Source organism: Cupressus sempervirens, chromosome 8, assembly GCF_028749045.1.
Source record: "Cupressus sempervirens isolate cs-2001-9-10 chromosome 8, ASM2874904v1, whole genome shotgun sequence".
NCBI lineage: Eukaryota > Viridiplantae > Streptophyta > Pinopsida > Cupressales > Cupressaceae > Cupressus > Cupressus sempervirens.
The window spans coordinates 141,654,841-141,666,529 of NC_143125.1; the positions used below are offsets into that span (position 1 = coordinate 141,654,841).

Below are 11,689 nucleotides of genomic sequence, written 5' to 3' on the forward strand. Positions count from 1 at the left end.
CATGTTAGAGGCCCAATTTTGACCATATCAATGCCTAGATAGCCTAGGGGGCCCTTTTACCAATGCATTCTTCCACCAATTCGAAAATGGAGTTGTCACATGGGCTTTTCTCCATGTTCCTCTAAGTCAAAAATAGAAAACTTAGGGGGAGACAAGTTTGTAAGAGTAAGTGGCTTGGTGTTTTTGCTGAAATAGTTAGTGGGAAGGCCTTTTTAGAGAGTCTTGGACAAACTAGTGGGTTGTTCACCCACTCTCTAATTTTAGAGATAGTTAGGGTTTTGGAGGGAGGCTAAGGGAGCTCTTCATCAACTGTCATTGCCATTATCTTGGACCAAGGTAGGTGCTCAAACCATGGCCATTTTTTTTTAGCATTGCATAATGGATTTGCAAGTATGGAATGTTGTTTTGGAATCATGGACTTGTTATGGTAATCTTTGTGTTGTGTTGTTATTGTGCAATGAGTTTCATGCATTTTCTTGGTTTTCTTCCTTGATCTATTTGTTTTGTTTTGAATGTTGAATTTGTTCATGGGTGTGAAGGTTTCACTCACCCTTGGGAGGGAAGATAAGCCTTGCATGACGGGGTTAGTTGGGCTCAACATTGAAGTTGAGAGATTTCTCTTGGAGAGGGTTTTGTTGTTAATGGAGTATGGGCTCCATTGAAGCCATATGCTTTGTTTGATAGCCTTGAGGAGGCATTTTTATTATGGGAGGTATAAGTGTATTGATGTAATGAGGAGGATGTATTTGATAGCCTTGAAGAGGCATTATACAATTGAAAGTGTATATGTGTATATGGATATGACATTCTCCTCTTTGGAGAGCCCATCTTCACCCATTGTTTCATGATGCCATTGGTGAATTAATGTGTAAACCTTGGAAGGGATTTTTATGTTTTTGTGTAGTGTGGATGTATGCATTTGCAAAAATTTGTGTGTATCCTATTTGGGCCTTGTTTCCCCTACTCAGTGGGTGGCTTCTTAGAAGCCTTGGATGGGAGGTGAGCCTCCATGGTTCTTGTTGTTTTTTTTAATGTACTTGTAGGGTTGTGGTCCATGAATTCAAAGAAGAAGGCTTGGGTGTCTCATGGTTTGCAATATCAAGGAAAAAAAGGAACTTGTCCTTTGTGCATTGCATTTGTAATGGAGAAATCTCCATCTTCTTGATGTTGTGATACATAATTGCATGGTAGAATGAAGGAATTGTGAAAGGATCATATGTAATTGTGCCATTATTTCATTGATATGTAGTTGGATGTAATGAGATTGTAAGTTGAAAACATTATTGTAGGTATAGTTAAAATGTGGTATGGAATCATGTTAAGTAGCTATTCAATAGTATTTAATGCTCATTGGAAATTAACAGGAATATTCATTGCCTTGAAGTCTATATCAAAGTTATAAAATTGAGTTACTACTCATGTAGATTCATGTATCAAGCAATAGTCAAACTTTGTAGGTTTCTTATGTGAAGAACATTGTAATAGTTATTCAATTTAAACTTAAGTGATTTCATTATGTGGATGCAACAAAAATAATTCTTCCTCATTTTTACAATGGTTCATATGAATCCTTCAATATGCTTTCAAGTAACAAAAAATTTCTTATATGAGACTATTCATCCTTGGAAAAAAAATAAATTTAAAAAAAAAAATAAATAAATTAAAAAAAAAAAAAAAAAATACATACATACATACATACATACATACATACATATATATATATATATATATAAAATTGATCTTGTGTAATGAGATTAGTATGTTAAAATTTGAGTTTTCAAGCACCAATAAATCCTTAGATTAGATAAAAGAATAATATCAACACACGTAGTTCTAAGCTAAAGAGAATACAAATTTGGCTAATACCAAATCCATAGTTATGAATTGTTGGAAATATTCAAGATATGACAAGTTACTGAGAGGGGAGGGGTGAATTAGTAACTTTAAAATTCTTGCTTTTAAATTCACCATAAATCCATCTATGCTACTACATACATTAATACTAAAAGATAAAACATTCATCACACAAAAGAACACAATGATTTGGTGACCCATAAACCTTCCAAATAGAAAGTAAAACTAGGGTGGGGATGGTACCCACAAAAACTAGGGTGTGGATGGTACCCACAAAAATTCAATACTGCAGCATAAAGTTGGCTTTTTAAGGCTTACATTGACCACTTCTGGTGATCTACCTTGTTAGGAGCACAAAGGACTGCTAGGTCCACCTTGTTAGAGGATTTACAAACATACAATGAAGTATGCACTCAGTTAAGAGATTTATACACAAACTGTTAAGTCTACCTTGTTAAAGGATTTAGAAACTGATTCACCTATTAAGATGAAATAGTGGATCTACTTACAACTGATTGATGATAAGATCCTTTATGCACTGATCATTTTATGTGATGGATATAACTTTTCTGCCTCTATATTGATCTTGTTGTATTCCTTGAATTGCTGCTGATAATCCTTCGCATGTACTTCTCAAAAATCACTTCACATTACTTCTCTATTGCTTCATACATATGATATATTATAATACACCTTACATATATACCTTTCAAATTTACAAAACTGCAAGGTTGACCAAAATACAAGTGAACAACACATTACAAAGTCAGCCCAATAGTAAATAACTTAGGTTCACTAAATTGACTCAGTGACATTCTGATACTTGGCATTCACTGCATTACTCGGCATTGTCATGCACTCGGTAAAAGTGAAGGCTTGGTCCATACCAATCACTCGATGTAGTTTTGAACTCGGTGACCACTGGTGACTCGGTAGATGTAGTATCACTTGATAGATACTGCACACTGAGTTTACCTTGCTTCACTTAGTAAACACTACTTCTTCCAACACTTGGTTTACACTAAATCTCCATGACACAAAATTGTTGCTTGGTAGACACTATGAAGCACAGTAGACACTGAGAGGCTCAGTAGACACTGTTGTTATTCACATTGCTTGGTAGCCACTATTCTGCTCGGTGTAAACTGTTGAATACTACTAGAATGCTCAGTGAGTGTAGGAAATTAAGTGCGGAGCTCAATAGCTATACTGATATGGATAAGTGTTGTCACTAATGGCAATACTAACTTGATGCCAACAATGAATAAGAAGGAAGAAAAATGCATCAAACTCATAGAGAGGAACCTTGTTGTAGGTGCACATTTACTTTCTGGAATTTGTATGAGAAAAGAAAGAAAAGCATTCCTACCCATTACAGAGAAATAAAATCTTCATAGGGAATATTCCCTGAAATCCCTAACCTATAAACTTAAATCAAACATATGCATAGTAAATAAAATAAACTTATAATACACATATATACAAACTCCTATGTAATCACTTGAGAAGCCATGTGAAGGAAAGATAAGTCAAGTAATATATTTTTTTAAATAATAAAAAATACACATTTCCCTAGCAAGGGAGGTCGACCACTTTAACAACTTGAGAAATGTTCAAAAAAATAAGGCAATCAACATAAGGTATTAAAGATGGGATGGGACCCCATTTGGGTGATGGTCCCACCCCACACCTAATTTTTTATCCCAAGTGCCTCATCCTTCAAGCGTAACCTTTGCTTTCATCCTCATGTAATGGAGGAGGAGGGTCAAAGTCCAATGTTGGACAAGCCATTGCCCAAGCCAAAAAAATAGGCATGTGAATAAGTTTAAAGAGTGGGGGATCACATGATTCCCACGAAATATTTTTTCTCTCCTCCCTAGGCAGGACAAGGGGGACACCCAAGACATGGATCGACCTTTTCCATCACATCATTCACATGCCCTTAGGATGTGGCTCCTAGGGTTAAGTAAACTATGTTAGGAGTATGGATAGTAAGCAATATTGTTAAAATAGTTAGTGGTATAGCTCTAGTAAGTAGAAAAAGTTAATGGTTAGTAGATTCATTCTACTTTAATTAGTTAGTATTTTAAAGTAATGATGTCAAGTTAGTAGGATTTTTAGTTATTGGTTTATTTGCTAGTTATTAGATTTGTCTAAATTACTTAGGAGATTTTTTTGTAGCTGTTTGGCTAGGGGGGGATGGTAAGGATGGAAGGTAGAATGTTACGAAAAATAAGTTAGAAGAGGGTTAGTAGCAGATAGATTAAGGAAGTTGGTAAGAATTAGTTGTGGTAATGTATTTGGTTAGTGGTTTAGGGAATTTATTATAATTAATTAATTAATTATTTTAATATTATAGTTAAAATACTTAAAGTATGTTGAAATTTATTTTATATATGATGTATTATATAATCACCTATCAATGAACTTAGTATATTTAGGTAATGTATAATATGGTGTATATATATATATAGGTTTGATGATTTGAGGATTCATAATTGTAATTTTTTTACAATGTCATCTGTTACAAAACTTTGTAAAAAGTGTTCCATATTCAGATCTTAATGATCTTAGAATGCAAGGAATCTTATAGTGATACCAATCCATATGGACTCAATTATTCTCCTCTTGTTATTTGAGCACACATTGGGAAGGGCCACTAAGTTTTTAGATTATCTTTAGGCTATCAGTTTTGAATACAAGATTTCATGTCAGTAGGTTATCTATTAGCTCATCTATATGGTTTTGATAAGAATGGAATGTTACAAGTAACTCAAAACATATTAGAAAGTACTTCCATAGTCAAATAAACTATTGATAAAACCACTATTATCAAATGTGGATACTAATTCAATTTAGCCTCATTGTGTCCTAGTAAGGGATACATTGATCTCATCCAATTTGTGCAAGTCCTGGTGGTAATGTTATTATCGAAATAGGATCTAACCAAGTTGTGTTAATGATCATGCTAGTAAAAGTATTACTTTGATAAGTAAGGCATGATGAATAATGTTACTCATTTTGACCTAATCAATAAGGCATCATTTTCAATTTGGACAATTCCTTCAATGGTGTTGAGTTTGGACTAAAAAGTTGAATTGGCATGACCGCGTGTTAATGTATCTCTTCAAGCTTTTTTAACCATAAACTTCAATTGTAAATTGAATAGTGAAAGGAAAACTAATTTATTAATGAGCTTAAAATTTTTTTTTTAAAAAAAAAAATATAATTAGTTGTGTTTTTTCATGTAAAATTTGGGCATGACAGATGACTTACAAAAATCAAATGGGAGCGGCACTACAGGTGCGCTTAAAAAACCACAAGCATTTCTCAAAAAAAAATGCCCATGGATGGTGGGATCTCTATAATTTGTGCACTAGTCTCCGACAAAGAAATTTAGTCCCAAACAAATTGTGGATGGGAGAAAATTGAGGCAGTAGAATTCTTGACCAATGCAAAGAGTCTCCATCAAAATGTTGTGCGCTTATGTAGGTACAAGATGCCACCAAAGGTTCTTCTGGACAATATGGGAACACCAATCACATGTACAATCAGTGCTTGGAATTTACCCAAGCTTGCAGGAGAGGGCATGGAAACTAGTGATAGAGATGTACTATCAACGTATCCAAATTGCCCACATGCCCACAAAAAAATGGATTCCTTATCAAATTGGCTAGAAAAGACTCTCCATACACAAGAAAAGGAAGCTCCAAACCTTTAAAAGTCCAAAAAAAAATGGTGCTATAAAAACCACAAGAAGTCTGAGTAATCATGTGGATGTTGGTGCAGAGGGCCCACTCAAAAAACGTGGGCTTCAATCTTGTGTGAAGGGCTTGAAAAAAGTGAGCACCAAAGGCCATGAAAACTTGAAAAAAGTAATTAACTACCTTGTTCAAAGGTGGAATTTCCTTATCAAACTACCAAGAAAGTTGGCTTAACCACCCACACACACGTAAAAATGTGCCTCCAAAAATTGTGCATGTGGGATCACATGTGGTCCCAAGCTAATCAATAGTTTTTTTAAAATGTTGCTCATTTACCAAAAAGTGCTAATTGAGGGTAAAAAAAAACAAGTGAGCTACATTGATCCCCAAGAGTACACCGAATTGGGAGAAGAGCCACAGGGTATCAAGTACAAGCCTGACATAGAGGACTATACCAAAAAATAAATAATGCCTCCCCATTCACCCTTTTTTAAGAAAACAAATCAACGCCTCCTCTTTGAGAAAAAAATCTCAAACATGTCTAAAAAAAATGTCCACAACATTTTTTCAATAAATAAAAATAAAAATGATTTGAAATGTATTTTACAAAAAAATATTGTCGCCTCATTTTGCATGCCCAGGTCAAAACAACTTAGGTGCAATTTTTTTGACTCAGATTTCAACAGTGTTCCAAAATTGGATGTATTTTATATGAAAATGGGCGTTTTCAAGTGCTTTGAGCTCAAAAATAATGTCTGTTTGGGATCATAGTGGTCTGAAAAATAGGTCCCCCCAGATCCAATAGAAAAATCCTCTAAAAGCTCATATCTAAAAATTGATAGCAAAACTCTCAAGAACTGAATAGGGACATGAAGATCTGGAGCTCTGATACCAAGTTGAAGTTGATGAAGATCAATCCCATAGCTTCGAAGAATTACCTACACACAAACACCTATCATAGAAAGAGAGAAGCAAAAGCTATGGAGGCTAGAATTGCCAAATCCATAAATGAGACATTTTTAATGAGCAAAAAGATAAATTTCTAGTATAAAAAATAAATTTGTTAATTACAAAGAGAGATTGTCCTTATAAAGGAGACTAAAACCCTAAAAAGGTCTAACCTAGGTTCCATCATAATAATTAACTATTAGATGCCTAAAGTTTAGCTTAAGAAAATTAGAGTTAATTAGAAAATATCTAATTTCTCTAACATCTACTTCATAAGCATTTCTTGAATCATGCCTCTTCAATATCCTGCATGGTCCAAACTTCTTCATCTTCAACTTATTATATGTTTCCATTAGAAATCTCTTCTTGAATGAACCATGATTTCACTTCCAACCCAAAAATCCTCTTGTCTCCTTTTCTTACCTGCCTTAGCCTTGTATTGTGTATTCATTGTAGTAGTGTGCTTCCTCACCTCCTTATGAATATTTTTGAAGTGTTCTACAAAATCTTCAACACTAATTTTATCCCCTTTATCCAAATTTCTTAATTAGAAGCATTTTAAGGACTACTTCCCTATATTATCTAGAATGGCAATTTATTAGTGCTCCCATTGACATAATTATTGTATGAAAATTATGTTTTAGGTAAAATCAAATATTATCCCTTAGGTTAATCTCAAACCAAGCATCACAAAAAATTTCCAAAATCCTTTTCCCCACTTTTTTTGTTCTCACCAGTTTGTGGATGATGTAATGAGCTAAATTTCAAATCTTTCTTTAACTTCTCCATAATGTTTTCCAAAAACTCAAAAAACTTGGTATCTTTATGTGAAATTATTCTCATTGGTATACCATGCAACCTTAACATTTCTTTGAAAAATGATATTACCACATCAACAAATCATTAGCCTTGTAGGAATAAAATGTGTCATCCTTGAAAACCTATCAACCACCACAAAAAATTGAATCATCTCCTCTTCAAGTCCTTGACAAATCAAGAAAAAAATGCACAATAATATCCTCCCATGGATTCTCTAGTACGTGTAATGGTTGGTATAATCCTGCATTCTTCTTGCATTCTTCTTTTCTCCTTTTTCCATTTGACATAATCTAAGAGTTTGTACAAACTTCTTCACATCTTATTGCAACTATGATCAGTAATAATTATTACTAATTAGAGCAATGCCTTTATCTTGATCAAAATGTCCATCTAAACCTCCACTATTCTTCTTCTTAATGAGATCATCCCTCATAGATCTCCTTGGAATGCACAATTGACTTCATCTAAAATAACATACCATTCTAGATGATGAAATCTAACCACTTGGTTCTATCTAGAGTAATAGGTTTTGTATAATCTTTCTAAGCCTCACTAAATTCAAAATCCTCTAGATACAAAATTTTGAGCTCCTTGAATCCAACAACCTTGATTTGCATCTTTATCAACAAAACTTGTCTCTTTCCAAGAATATTTAGAACCCTTTTAGACTTCCCACTCATATATTTCAAAAAAATTGTGTAACTTTGAAAAAAATCAACCCATTAATATAACAATAATAGTTGATGCTAATCAAATGCAAGTGTAAGTTTGGATCATAATTATGTCATGGGATAGGGAAAATACCATCTTTGTAAGATTTAATAATTATTTTAGCAAGGAAAAGGGATAGGTTAACCATTAATTCACCTAGAATCCTACTACAATTTTATGATTTCTTGAAACCTAGGGAAAGAAGATGAGTTCTAAAGGTATAGCATAATTGGAAAAATGTTATCCCTTTTCTTATCAAAATAGTATTAAGAGTTTATGATTTTCTATGGGAACTGTGTGTACTACCCTATAATTTACCACTTAGATTGGGATTTGCAGAAGTAATTTTGTATATTGGCTACATCTAAGAGAAATAATTAAGAGGAATGGATAAATGAACTATATATTTCCTCATTTTACAATTGTCCCATACTTTTTATAGTAAAAGAAGGTTGTATTCATTTTGAAAAGGTCTTTACAACTTATTGCTTGTGGGTTGCATATAAAGGCATAGTGATCCCAAGGATTTCTATAACATGTCCATAAACAAGACACTAGTACACAAGCAATAATATATAACTAAATAAACTATTAAAAATTGTAGATATATGACTAATTTTGATCACATGACCATTAGTAGTTTATTGTCAGACATTTATATCATGACCAAATTTATGACTAAACTATTTTAATCATTGATTTGGCCTTTGATTTGATTATTTATTATCATTAATTGGTAGTTTATTTGGTCAAATAGTCGTGTATTTGGTAGTTTATTTGACTATTTATTTGGTTGTTGATTTAGTCATTGATTCACTACTTTATTTAACCATTAATTTAATAAATTAGGGCACAATGGAATCAAACCACCATCCTCCTACTTGTAAAGCAGGTGCTCTTCCACTAAGCTAGTACCCTTTCAAGAATAATGCAAAAAATTATCAAAGTTGCGTTGATGTGGTTGTTTCTAACCCCTTTCTTCATGTTTTCCCACCAAAATTTAATATCTTCATTGCAAATTAATTTGTATTTATTAGAGTGGTCATTCCTAGAAAGTCATCCATACATATTATAGTGGACACCAACCTTATAATTTAACAAAATATCTACTTATAATTCCTAAAAATTGGGCTTGTCTACAAACATATATTCAGAAAGCTAGAACAACTTGGTCAAACTTTTGGAGGAGAGGCTAACAGCAAGATTAAATGCTTCAAATATAACCTACTATAATTAGGACATTAAGTAAGGCCTTGAATATCATCAACAATAACAAGGCAATTAAGTAAGTCTTTGAAATATCAGTACACTAGAAAATGCTATACAAGCAAAAATTACACAGAAAATGGTTCATTCTTATGTTCTCTTTGGCCATATTTTAGATGAAAGTCCTACCACATTTTCAATGTTGGATTGGATCTAAGCCACATCCCTAAGGATACCACAACCATGTTGATATGCATCTCTATGGAGGGTGACATATTTAATTAGAGAACATGAGACACAAATCTTCTTATAAGTTGAAGAATGAAATCCTGAGAGTTCAAGGAACACTAGTGCACATGTTACCCAAATGGGAACGAATAAGCATGATTTATGTTTGGTAGTAGTGTAAATATGGATATGTTTTCTAATCAAGGAATAGTACCATGCCAATTCATGCACCTGGATCTGGTAATAAAGGAAGATTGGGTAGACTACTAAACATAGTCTAAGCCGGGAAAAGTAAGTTGTCAATTAACAGAGGGATCTATGCTACCCCATGAGCTCAATTTCATTGAGAATATGACCATAAATGAATTTGATGATATAATGGAAAAATGTTTTACATACAAGAAGCTCTTTAATATTTGTGAGCAATGTTTCTGGATTAGATTGTGTGAGTTTTTTTAGCATCAAAAAATGGATCCAAGTTATGATCCTCTAAAGATTTTGAATCCATTCTTTGTGAAAATTAAAACTTTGGTGAATCATTTCTAAGAGGTTATGCTCTCTTCGAAGGAGAAAAGAGATCAATCAAAATCAATCCATAAAAAGGTGACAAAAAGGATTCTATAGATAAAAACTCCATTACTTTAAATGTAAGTAAGTCATTCAAGGGAATTAGGCTTACCACCATAGAGAAAAGATGAAATAGGTTAGAATAGTCCTTCCCTTTCACTTTCAACATATACGACAATATAGAAAAGGTTAATAGATGAATCAGGAAGTAAAAAGGAAAATGGTAGTGACAAAGAAAGAAAGATAAATGAGAAGAAAATAAAGAAGTATAAAAAAACCCCTAAGGGAATTTAAATAAAAAATTTAGAAGAACCAAGTAGATCCAACTTACCTCCTATATTTCCCCTTTACCTCTAAAGAAGAAGGGAAAGGAATAAAAAAAGGAGAAAATCGATTGAAATTTTGATGAACACCAAGAAAACAAAGAGGATGATCTTATTGTTATCACTTATAAGGAATTACAGGTGATAAATCCCTCCAACACCAAGGTCACAAGACTAGGATTTGAACTCTTTCAAAATTCAAAGAAGAGTATTTAAAGATGAAAGGAAAGAGATAGGTGATGAATTCCTTTATGATGAAACTTTTTTAAACAACAAGATATTCCTATAGTTAGTTTGGAAGGTTAAAAATTGACGAGTATTAAAGAAGGTGTGAAGAAAGGATGGATATGAAACTTGATAAAAGTAAAGAAGAACATGAAGAAAATATTAAAAAAAGATGATGGAAGAATTCAGTAACATCACCATTAGTGGGGGGAACAAAAATGTTAATCAAGTGTGGGTCTTGATCCTTCCATAATGGAATATTAATAATGCAATAGATTTTTATTTTGTTAGGAAAAGAAAATAGCTATATATCTTATAGGAATAAAATAGACTAGCATTAAAGGGATCTATCTGGAGTTATGATCATGCTACACTAACTATATGGTCACTATTGCAAGATTTTAGAAGGCCATATTTGGTGAGCAAGATATTGGATCCAAAAAGAAAATCTCCACTGAAGAAAAGGGAATTGTCAACTCAATCTTGATTCATCTAAATGAGAAAGTGTATATTTAGTTGGAAATGATTCATTCTTTATATAATTAATTGTTTGAGGTTGTCAAAGGTTTTGATAAGGGTAGAGAAATGGTTGGACCTCTATTTCTAATGCAGGAGCATCCGAGGGTAGTCAACAATCCTATATGCAAGAGCTTTGAGCTTGAATTTTGTGGACTTATGCTTTGTGTAGTTGGGGAGGTATTCAAGGTACATTGGGGAACCTTGTCCTAAGTGTGCATAAAGTCTGGAGTAATTGTCTTTGAGTTAGAGCTGCTTTAGTGGATGTTGGTAACATGTTCTTGTTTTATAGATAGACCTTGGAGATTGTATTTGTCAACTTCAATCTATGGGAGTTGGTGGGCATGCTCTTAGATTTGGATCATTGGATGACACATAGACCTATGCCTAAGAGTGCATACTCTTATTTAGTCTTATGAGTTACTTATGCATTGTAAACTTGGGGCTTGTCCTAAGTATTTAGTTATTGCATGTATTTAATGTTTTTTGCAAGCCAAATTGTGGTTTGTAGGTTTATTTAATGTGAGTGTTAATTTAATGTAACTTGTTAGGCCAATTTATGGCTTGGTTTAGTGTGAGTAGAGGGTC

General features: G+C 33.1%; 1 pseudogene; it reads left to right on the forward strand.

Annotated features, from left to right (window-relative positions):
* Positions 1-11,480, forward strand: part of LOC149541948 (transmembrane 9 superfamily member 2-like) — a 55,228-nt pseudogene extending 43,748 nt beyond the window's left edge.
* Positions 11,481-11,689: the final 209 nt, after the last annotated feature.